The sequence below is a fragment of the Alligator sinensis genome, unplaced genomic scaffold (genome assembly GCF_000455745.1).
Source record: "Alligator sinensis unplaced genomic scaffold, ASM45574v1 scaffold30_1, whole genome shotgun sequence".
Lineage (NCBI taxonomy): Eukaryota > Metazoa > Chordata > Crocodylia > Alligatoridae > Alligator > Alligator sinensis.
Window position 1 is genome coordinate 2,558,628 of NW_005842060.1, and position 9,969 is coordinate 2,568,596.

At 42.9% G+C, this 9,969-nt stretch overlaps 1 long non-coding RNA gene across 3 annotated transcripts; it reads right to left on the reverse strand.

Moving 5' to 3' along the window:
• Window positions 1–4,256: 4,256 nt before the first annotated feature.
• Window positions 4,257–9,338, reverse strand: LOC112550225. Of its 3 annotated transcripts, none has more exons than XR_003093949.1 (3): window positions 9,235–9,338; window positions 5,564–5,692; window positions 4,257–4,366 (listed from the first exon to the last, which is right to left on the reverse strand). It is a non-coding gene; the product is annotated as an uncharacterized LOC112550225 (long non-coding RNA). The 3 variants fall into 3 exon arrangements; XR_003093947.1 differs by having other exon boundaries at window positions 4,263–4,366; window positions 5,525–5,692; XR_003093948.1 differs by lacking the exon at window positions 4,257–4,366 and adding an exon at window positions 5,389–5,443 and having other exon boundaries at window positions 5,525–5,692.
• Window positions 9,339–9,969: the final 631 nt, after the last annotated feature.

Genomic DNA, 9,969 nt, shown 5'->3' on the forward strand with positions numbered 1-9,969 from the left:
GCTGGCTCCTACCCTGGGGGTCTTTAAGAAGTGACTTGATGCCTACCTGGCTGGGGTCATTTGAGCCCAGTTTTATTCCTGCCCAGGCAGGGGGTCGGACTTGAAGATCTACAAGGTCCCTTCCGACCCGACTTCTATGATTCTATCAGGAAGTTCATGCGACTGCCCAACTGAAACTACTAAGATCACCCAAGTCAAACTATGGTAGAAGAAGCTGCTATTATTGAAAACAGAAGGAAAGAATGGGATAAGAGGCAGTCCCAGCTCCCTTTTGAAACTCCCCCTCCCCGACAGTGTCCTGGACTGTGCCCACTCAAGACCAAATGGTAAGGTGCACATTGGTGTTCAACGCTGATAAATGCAAGGTTCTCCACCTTGGGAAGAAAAACCTGCAGCATCCTTATAGGCTCAGCAGTGCTATGTTGGCTAGCACTATAGAAGAAAGAGACTTGGGGGTCATCATTGACCACAAGATGAACATGAGCCTGCAGTGGGATGCTTCGGCTAGTAAGGTGACCAAAACGCTGGCTTGCATCCATAGATGCTTTTCAAGCAAATCCCGGGACGTCATTCTCCCCCTGTACTCGGCCTTAGTGAGGCCGGAGCTGGAGTACTGTGTCCAGTTTTGGGCTCCACAATTCAAAAAGGATGTGGAGAAGCTTGAGAGAGTCCAGAGAAGAGCCATGCGCATGATCAGAGGTCAGGGAAGCAGACCCTACGATGACAGGCTGAGAGCCCTGGGGCTCTTTAGCCTGGAAAAGCGCAGGCTCAGGGGTGATTGATGGCCACCTATAAGTTTATCAGGGGTGACCACCAGTATCTGGGGGAACGTTTGTTCACCAGAGCGCCCCAAGGGATGACGACTAGGTCGAATGGTCATAAACTACTACAAGACCATTTCAGGCTGGACATAAGGAAGAATTTCTTTACTGTCCGAGCCCCCAAGGTCTGGAACAGCCTGCCACCGGAGGTGGTTCAAGCGCCTACATTGAACACCTTCAAGAGCAAACTGGATGCTTATCTTGCTGGGATCCTATGACCCCAGCTGACTTCCTGCCCTTTGGTCAGGGGGCTGGACTCGATGATCTTCTGAGGTCCCTTCCAGCCCTAATGTCTATGAAAGTCTATGAAATCTATGAAGCTTTAGTTAAAGCATCCCCCACTGCCATTCTGAAGTGCAGGACACTGAATACACATGATGCTGTGGGTGCTTTAATTAGAGCAGCTCTCAGAGCTGCTCTAATTAAAGTGTCCCCTCGCCACCTCAGCGGATGTGTATAGATACCCTTAAACACCAACTGATCTGTGAGCACATTTATATTTTCTTTTTAATGGCATACTGCTGTCTAGCTGTTTTAGTCTAGTCATATACACTAGCAGCCAGCTAACAGGGTGCTTCTGATATTTTGACATTTCTGATGCAACCAGAACATAAAGAACACCATGAAGATATTTTTCAGTAATACTTTTGAACCAGAGAAAGCGCTGGATAGAGGTTTAGTCGAAGAGATGGGTTCTAGGTTTGAGATTCTCTGTGCTGTCTGAAAGCTTCATAACTTGCTAACTCTAGATTCTGATTTTCCTCTCAAAAGATGTGTGTTGTATGGTATCCTGAAGTAATATCTTTAAGGATAGATTTCTTCTCTTCTCATTCCCATTGCCATGCAGATTAGATTTGATTATTATTCCTAATGTTGCATTTGTTGATATAAATTTCTGGCATGCTGCTTAGTTATTTCATTACAGAGGATTTTTCTTTTGTTAATACAACATCACTGGCAGAGAGCCAAACAAAACAAGTTATGGCAATAAGCACTATTCATCAAGTTCTTTTTGCTTTAGACTTGCTTTCTATGGTCACTTTGAGATTTTTATTAGCTTGCTTTCTTTTTTGAGGTCTTATTAGGGTTAAGATGGTGACAAACATATAATATTCAAATGCCACTTCTGCAAATGGGAATGGCATAATTATATTGTAGCTGACAGTATGTCTTATCAACATACTGTACTAATTACAAACTAAATAGTTCTATATTTACTAACACTGGAAACCTAATAGGAAAAGATAAAATGTTGCAGCATACTCTAGCTTGCACAAGAGTTGAGGGTTTATACCTCACTATTTCCAGAAAATAGGTATCTTCAAAATCTGTATCTATTTGTGAGAGTCATTGGGTTTTTTATTATATTGACCTATTTTACATTTAGCTTAAGAGTTTCTGGAAATGTGTAAAGTTATGTTTTAACTGACAGAAACTAAATTTATACACAGCATGCTATCAAAAAAAAATCTCATATAGATCATAGAAGCTAGGGTAACCAAAAAATCCGACAATTTAAAATGGCCTCAGCTTCTAAAAATGAGTCTACCAGTTGAAAAATCAGGACCAAGGTTTCCAAGACAGCCTGCTAACTCTGTGTGCTCTGAGTTTTGGATTCCTTCATTTTGCAGTGGAGCTGGAAGCCCACAATTCCTACTAACTTTGATCAAACTCTAGGTATGTCATACTGGGAACACAAAAATTTGAGGTAAGATTAAATATGTTAGGATTATATAGTTTACAGAAAAGAGGAATGAAAGGAGAAATGATGAAGTATCCATTTCCTGAGAAAGAGACCATATCTATGGTTTAAAAGATCTTACTTCTTAAATACCCACAAGAATACCTACAGTCTACAAGAAATTATATAATTTCAAAGGTACATTTTGCATATATTGTTCATATAAGGAATCTCAAACAAGTCATAGAATCAGGATTTAGTACTGAATTCTGAGATAAATTTCCTGGTTCCAGAGACACAAACTATTTCTTCATGTTTATCAAGTAACTTAAAGTAGCTTTCACTACTTTAAGAGCACCAACAACATTTTTATGACCTCAACTAGTAAATAACTCAACCAGTCAAGCTTGTATATCAGAAAGGAATTATCTTGAATCATTTCTGAAAAATCCTAAATCTTCCAGAAACAAAAATTATAGCCTGAATTTTTAGAAGAATTTCAAATAAACGTGTCTGTTAATTCCTGACTCTCTGAGTCAGATACATTAAAACTGAATTATGGGATGCAACTGTTTCTGATTCTATGCCATGTCATCATGTCATATGATTTTATGAACCATATACAAAACCTTAGAACCAGTTCCTTGAGGGACATGCAGAGTTTAAGTAAATGAATATTGTGCTCTAAAAAATCCACTCAAAAGACAAGGAAAAAGTATCCTTGGTTGCCACTTGTAGTATCAGTTGCCTCTACGAACTCATGGGTAAAGTAGCAAAACTTCAACTAATAGACGTACCTTTTCACATTTTGGATATCATCTCTTTAGACTATGTATATTTGCAGTAGAACTGTCCCAAGCAATGTTTGCCATTTATAAAGCCCTATCTCTGCATGTTCTTATCTGTAAGTCAGAGTACTTGGCACTTTGTATAACTGAACTCTGATTTTCTTCGATGCATGATTTTGTAATTTTTCATATTGAAATTCAGAGACACCTGCATGTAGTAGCATAACTGTGAAGTAGAGGGGAGCTACTAGAGTAGCAGCCCCACATACTACCTCTGTTTGGGGGGAACAAAATAGCCACCACTACAAGAGTGGCAGCTGACTACACTGCTGCCATCCACACTGCTGCAGCCAGCATTCCCCAGGCATCGCAGCTGCCCCAGGTGTGGGGCTATGCTGCTATGCCACTGGCTGTATGCATGCCAAGCTAGTTCAATTGAATTACTCTAAATGAAAAGCACATTTTGAGAGGAGATTTGAGAGGAGGTTTTCAAAAGCAAGGTTGAAAAAGATGTAGTTTTTTAATGCACCCTAAAACCCCACTAAGATTTTTCTACTGCAGTGGTTCTCAGACTTTCTAGTTCCATGGTTCCACTGCAGGATGTCCCAGACCTCTGGAACTGAATGTGGCCTAGCCAGAGAGGAAAGTAGTTTAATATAACCATTACTGCTCCCATTCAGGAGAATACCAGGCATGGAGCAGCTCAGCATCTCACATGATACTGGTGCCACAGGAAAATGGGAAGGTCGGGGGGAAAGGAGCATCAGTCACTAATAGAACTTCCATGCCCCACTGATGGGTTACCACCAGAGAACCACAGGCTTGATGTAGTACTTCTAAAGACACACACAAACATCCCCTCTGTTTCTACTTAGGAGGAGGAAAAAAACCACTTTCTTTCTTGGCAGCAAAGTTTGTTCCTCAGTAAAATGATTGTGCTACCTTTCATGGTACTTTGACACTTACGGTGTTTGAAAAGTTGTATTACGCAGCAGGAAACATTGAAGCACTCATGTTATTTGCTTGAGGAATGCTAGTAGCACTACATGCTTCAGGTAGAGCTGCATACCAGTTCACTAAGAGAATCAGAAAACAGGCAAAATTTGGAGTATCATACATGTCCAGTGAAGAATCAAATAAAGAAACCAAGTAAGATTTAAGCAGGTAAAGTGCTAAACATTTCCTGATATCCTCATTTTTTTTCTCCTAGTTTTCCTAGTAGAAATAAAGGCAAAGGAAAAGGGGCAAAATCCTGCCCTTACTACCTGTGTCTGTGAAAGGTATGGGGAGAAGAGCTATGGGCTAAGTACAGACATTCGTGGGCATTAGGGTGAGATTAAATCAATTCAAAATGGATGCCTGATATCAGGTAAATCGGGATGGGGGAGCTAGCTGGAGGGGTTGAGGGTGCAGCAGGCTGAAGGGGATTGGGAGTCCACCGGGGTGGGGAGGCAGATGCCACGCATGGGTGGGGTAGAGGAGCAGGCAGGACCCATGGGTGGGATGGGAGGTGGGGCAGGGGCAACCCATGAGGGGTAGGGGGAGCAGGCACAACCCACAGGTGGGGTAAGGGAAGCAGGCATGACCCACAAGGGGTACAGGAATAGATGCGACAGGCAGGTGGGGGGGCAGGCATGATGTGCAAGGGTAGGGAGGAAAGGCATGACCCATGGGTGGAGTGGGGTGCCCCCCCAGTGAACCTGCACCCCATCCCTCCTGTCCCGTCCTCCCTCCCCCCCTCCTCCCCCACTGGGACTTCCTTGCTCAGCTCCAGAAACAGTAAATACTGATAAAAGCAGCTGCACCCAGAGAAGCTTGTGGGATGGGGGTTGAGAGCACTGGCTGGGGGGGAACAAGGGGCTGGGGGTGCAAAAAATGACCAGTGCAAGGGAAGGGGAAAGCAAAAAGAGCAGCCCCAGGGCTGGGGCCAGTGCTTGGGTTTTCCCAGTCCTGGGGCTGTTCGGAGGAAGTGGGCAGAAGTTCCGTGCACTGATTTGACCAAAATTAAATGAGTCTGATACTACATAGATCTAGGTTTATCATAAACTGGGTTCTGTAATTTTTATACCAGTTTGTGTACATGGACCAGTTTGTGTACCTGTAAGTTCTGTTATAGGTTTAGACTGATTGCCGGTCACTCACTGAGATCAGGTCTGTAAGTGCAAGGTCAGCACTAAGTTTAAATCAGGGGGTCATATTGCACCCGATTTAACCTCCCAAATATCTGTACTTACCCTGGTGTTCATTCAATGGGTCTTTGAAGTAATACGTACTTGGAAATGTATTTGAGAATATCCAAAGCTTGAGAAGCAAACCTGCCAGCACTGTCAGCTGAAACCTGCTACTTCTCTTGAGCTCTGGTTTTGAGTTAGTTTCAATGTTGTCTTCATTGCCACTGAGAACTGCAATTAAAATGAATATATCTACGGTAAATAAGTAAGCTGTTAATATTTTATGGCTCAAAGGAGCAAAAAAGTACTGGTTCCTCAGAAAGCCTATAGTACATTTATCTGGAAAGCATTTGGCCTGCCCTCTGCATTGTTATTGCTCTGTAAGAAAAAGTGACTAATACTAATCTCTAAGTTACCAAAAAGCAGCTTACACATGGATTTTAATGCTCTTGACACTGACAAGTAGAACCGGACTTTTGGCATGTCCTTTTTGTGAAGAGGCCAATCTGGACAACTTCCTACATTACTGTTGCCTTTTTGGAAAATACTTAAATTATTTCTTGGAAAGTAGCTGAAGGTCACTCAGAGTTCTTCTGGGTTTTACAGTATTTATTCTTGCATAAAAAAAATTTCTGTTTAGGTCCCTATCCTCGCCAACATCCAACAAAGGAATGTTGGGATGATAAGCACATACTAATCAGCGTAGAGAAATCCTACTGCTGATAACAAGAAGTGATATGCAGGTGCACATTCCTGTTTACATTTAGTTTGGTTTGTTTTTTTAATTGTTTAACTGTCCCAAAAGCTATGCAACAATGTGAATGCTAAGGTTGTCCCAGTTATAGGAGGGAAGAGTTCTAGTATCATTTCTTTGATACTCATCTCACTATTATTAACATTGATGAGAGGACTAGTAAGTGATTAACATGAATGTAGAGAGTATGTTAGCCATGTTAGTCTGAAGTGAAGCAAAAGGCAAGGTAGATGTTGCACCGCTGCTTATGAACGCTTATGCATCTCTGATTTAGTTACTCTATGGGTGTGTCTACATGAGACGCTTTATTGTGCAGTAGACTAGTCTACTGCAAAGTAAAGCATCAGCATCTACATGTGTGCACCATGTACTGTGAAGTAAATTAGTCTATTCCACAGTAAATTAGTTTACTGCGCAGTTAGCTACTACCTGTAAATACAAGTAGTAAACTAACTGCACAATAGATACTGCATTGTAGCATACATGTAGACTTTGACTGGAAGCAAATTTGGTCCTGGTCAGCCCCAACACTAGGAAGCCACAAGGGATGGGAACTCTCCTGGTTCTGGTGCTACTCAGCTCCTGGCTCCCTGGATGGGAGCAGCACCTGCATGGGTACTGTCCCACCCAGTCCTAGCGCTACTCACTGCCCTGTCCATAGGAGCTGGGGGCAAAGTAGTGCTGGGACTCAGGAGCTCTCTGCTTCATGATTTCTTTGCTTCCCCCCACAGCTGGGGGCTGGCCTGGAGCTGTCCTGCTTGTGGGGCAGCTCCTAGCCAGCTGCCGTCTGCACGGGGACTTCCCCAAGTAGCCTGGGCTGGCCAGGAACTGTCCTACTTCTGGGGCAGCTCCCAGCCAGCTCTGGGCTGTGCAGAGATTTTCTTGAGTAGCCCAGGGCCGGCTGAGAACTGCCCCTTTTGGCGCAGCTCCCAGCCAGCTCCTATCTGCGCCAGGATATCCCCAAGCTGGCTGGGAGCTGTCCCGCTTCTGGGGCAGCTCCCAGACAGCTCCAGGCTGTGCACAGCCCAGAGCTGGCTGGGAGTTGCCCCAGAAGCGGGACAGCTCTTGGCCAGCTTCCAGCTGCATGGGGAAGCTTCACTGGGCAAAATTGCAAACTGAGGAGGTCCCTAGGCATCAACAACTTCTGGTTGCCACATGGTCACAAGCATGATTGTATAGCTGCCAGCAGCAGTTGCTTTTTTTGTGCCCCTCACCCCCAAGGTTGCAACCAAGGCAGTTGCTCCATTTGCCCTCACCTAGTTACGCCACGGATTCAATTGCTTGTTCCTGACAGAATTAGAAGATTAGAAGAAAGAAAAAGAGTCCAGACATTGTCCCAACTGCTGGTTCTGAGATCCTTGGATTTAGGCATCATGTTTCTCAAAATGAATTCAAGTTGTCTCTGATATAAATACCAGCATTTGGATAGAAAACTAAAGGACAAATAAACAAGACATAATTACAAATGTCAAAGAACTGAATTGTGCTCATTAGTGCTCTGGTAAAAATCCATGTTTGATGTGGCTGAGTTAAAGTTTTAGAAATGCATGTGGTGCATGTGCCCTAATTCTTCTCATGCAGCATCAGAGCTTACCCCAGTTCCACTCTGTAAAATGTCCCTGTGAACAAAGCCCTGGGCCTTCCAGTTTCTCTCTCAGTGGCTCCAAATCAAATTTGTTCAGTTTACAAGTGACTTTACCTATCCTACAAACAGCCCTATCCACTTACTGCTTACCAGTTATCACCCCGTAACAGTTCTTGCAAGCCATAAGAACATGGACGAGCATATCATCTCTAAATTGTCTCATTATACCTCTACTCCGCTGCATCACTGAAGGATAGAGGCTCAACAAATGGGACTGAGGACAAAGCTTGGAGACAATCGAGTTGGGAAGACATTACTGATGGCATGAATTCATAGAGAGATGTGTAGATTTTATTGTTTAGCTTTTTATAAGAAGAAAACCAACTTGGACTTAACCCTAAGTCCTACCCAGCGAAGTCCTCAGGCGTGTTCCAGGCAGGAAGTTTGCCAGTGAGATTGCTCTGGGCTCATCCCTCTGTGTATGAAGAGGGTGCTGGAGAAAAGCTCACTAGTAAACTGCTGAGTTTGTACACTTGTGGGAGTGGGCTGTACTCAGCTCTGTTGTCCTGGGGCTTGCACCTGAAGTGGCACTGACAAGTCCTAAGTGTCCTGAAACAACTGGGATTCAAAGTACATTGGAAAAGACAGCAGCACTAGCAATAACTATTGATGAAGTGCATAGTCCAAAGCATCCTAGAATCCACAGACAACTAAGATCAGTGTTAGCATGACCTCTGTGCCATGGGCTGGTGGGAAAAACACTCTAGGGCTGCATACAACATTCTTATACCATGTAATTCTCCCTCAGCCCTTGGGAGGCTATTGATGGTCCCTCTACACAGCTGGGGTGACACAGTGAGGTGGAGGGTGGGGGGAGAGGGTCCTTTAATATTGTTGAAAGAGATAAATAACATAACGCTCAACAGTTTTGCTCTAAAAATAAGCCATCTCTATTAGCTATGGTACATCTTTCCGAAAGTACACTTAAAACCCATTAGCATTAATGGAAGTATTTCAAGAATGTAAAATATACACCAGTATAACATTTCCATATGAAGAGTACAATGAAGGAATAGTTTTATGTAATGTCCTTGAGGATCTGTTGTTCTGTTTTGTCTTTCTCCACAGCCTCACCTCTTGCTTATGTTTATCCATTGTCACAGATGTGGCCATGAATCCTTTTGTAAAGGATTTCCAAAGAAACAATGCACTCTATCTACTCACAGAGATTTAATAATGAAGCAAGAAACAGCAAGTCATTCAATGAGAGGCATTGTAAAAGAACTTTATCTTCACCTCTAACCAAATAATTAGAAATTTAGTTTAAGAAATCAATAAACATCAGGCTAATTACATTCAAATAAAGAGCAACAAGAGACGTATTGCCAAAGGAAACTCTGATGGCTCTTTAAAAATTAGGAGAATTTTGCTCACCAGACCCCACTGCCAGTATTTTTTCAACTTTTCATTGTCTTGCTTTCAAGCTATGATGAGTCGCAGACTCTCAACATCTCTAAATTCTTCCCTAATCCCACCAGGAGCATCAAACAAAAGAAGGTCAATGGTAATCTCAGCTCTTATGTACATGAAAATGTTTTTTGCCCTTCCTGTAGTATTAGGAGCAATTGCCAAGAAGACACAGAATTCGCAATTGTCACTCAAAGATGTTATTACAAAGTTCAACCCAGCCTACAATGTTTGCCTTTGGTTAAATCATTATATAAAGCATTCAAAGAAGCATGCTCAAGGAAGGCAGTTAGAACACATTCATACAGGCCAGGCTGAGCTATATTAGGGACAGATAGTTAGCTGTGTTAATCAGTAGCCAAGCAGAAGACAGGGGAGATTTGCACTTTATAGACTAACTAAATCAGAGATGCATAGCATAAACTTTACTAAGCAGCAGGCTTACTTCCTCAGATCCTGGAAAGGGACTGCAGGAAGAAAAGCTTCTAAATAGAAAGCACTAATTAAAATACAAAGGGATGGGAAGCGGGGAGGAAAAAGGAGAGGGCACTGCTGAGAGAGGCAAGGTGGATAGGAAAGAGAAAAACAAAGCAGTTAATCCATTGAGGGGCATAGAGGTTAAAAAGCTAATCCAGGTAATGGGATAGGAAGCCATAGTCTTGGTTTAAATCATACTTAATACAATCCACCCTGTTGTGATTT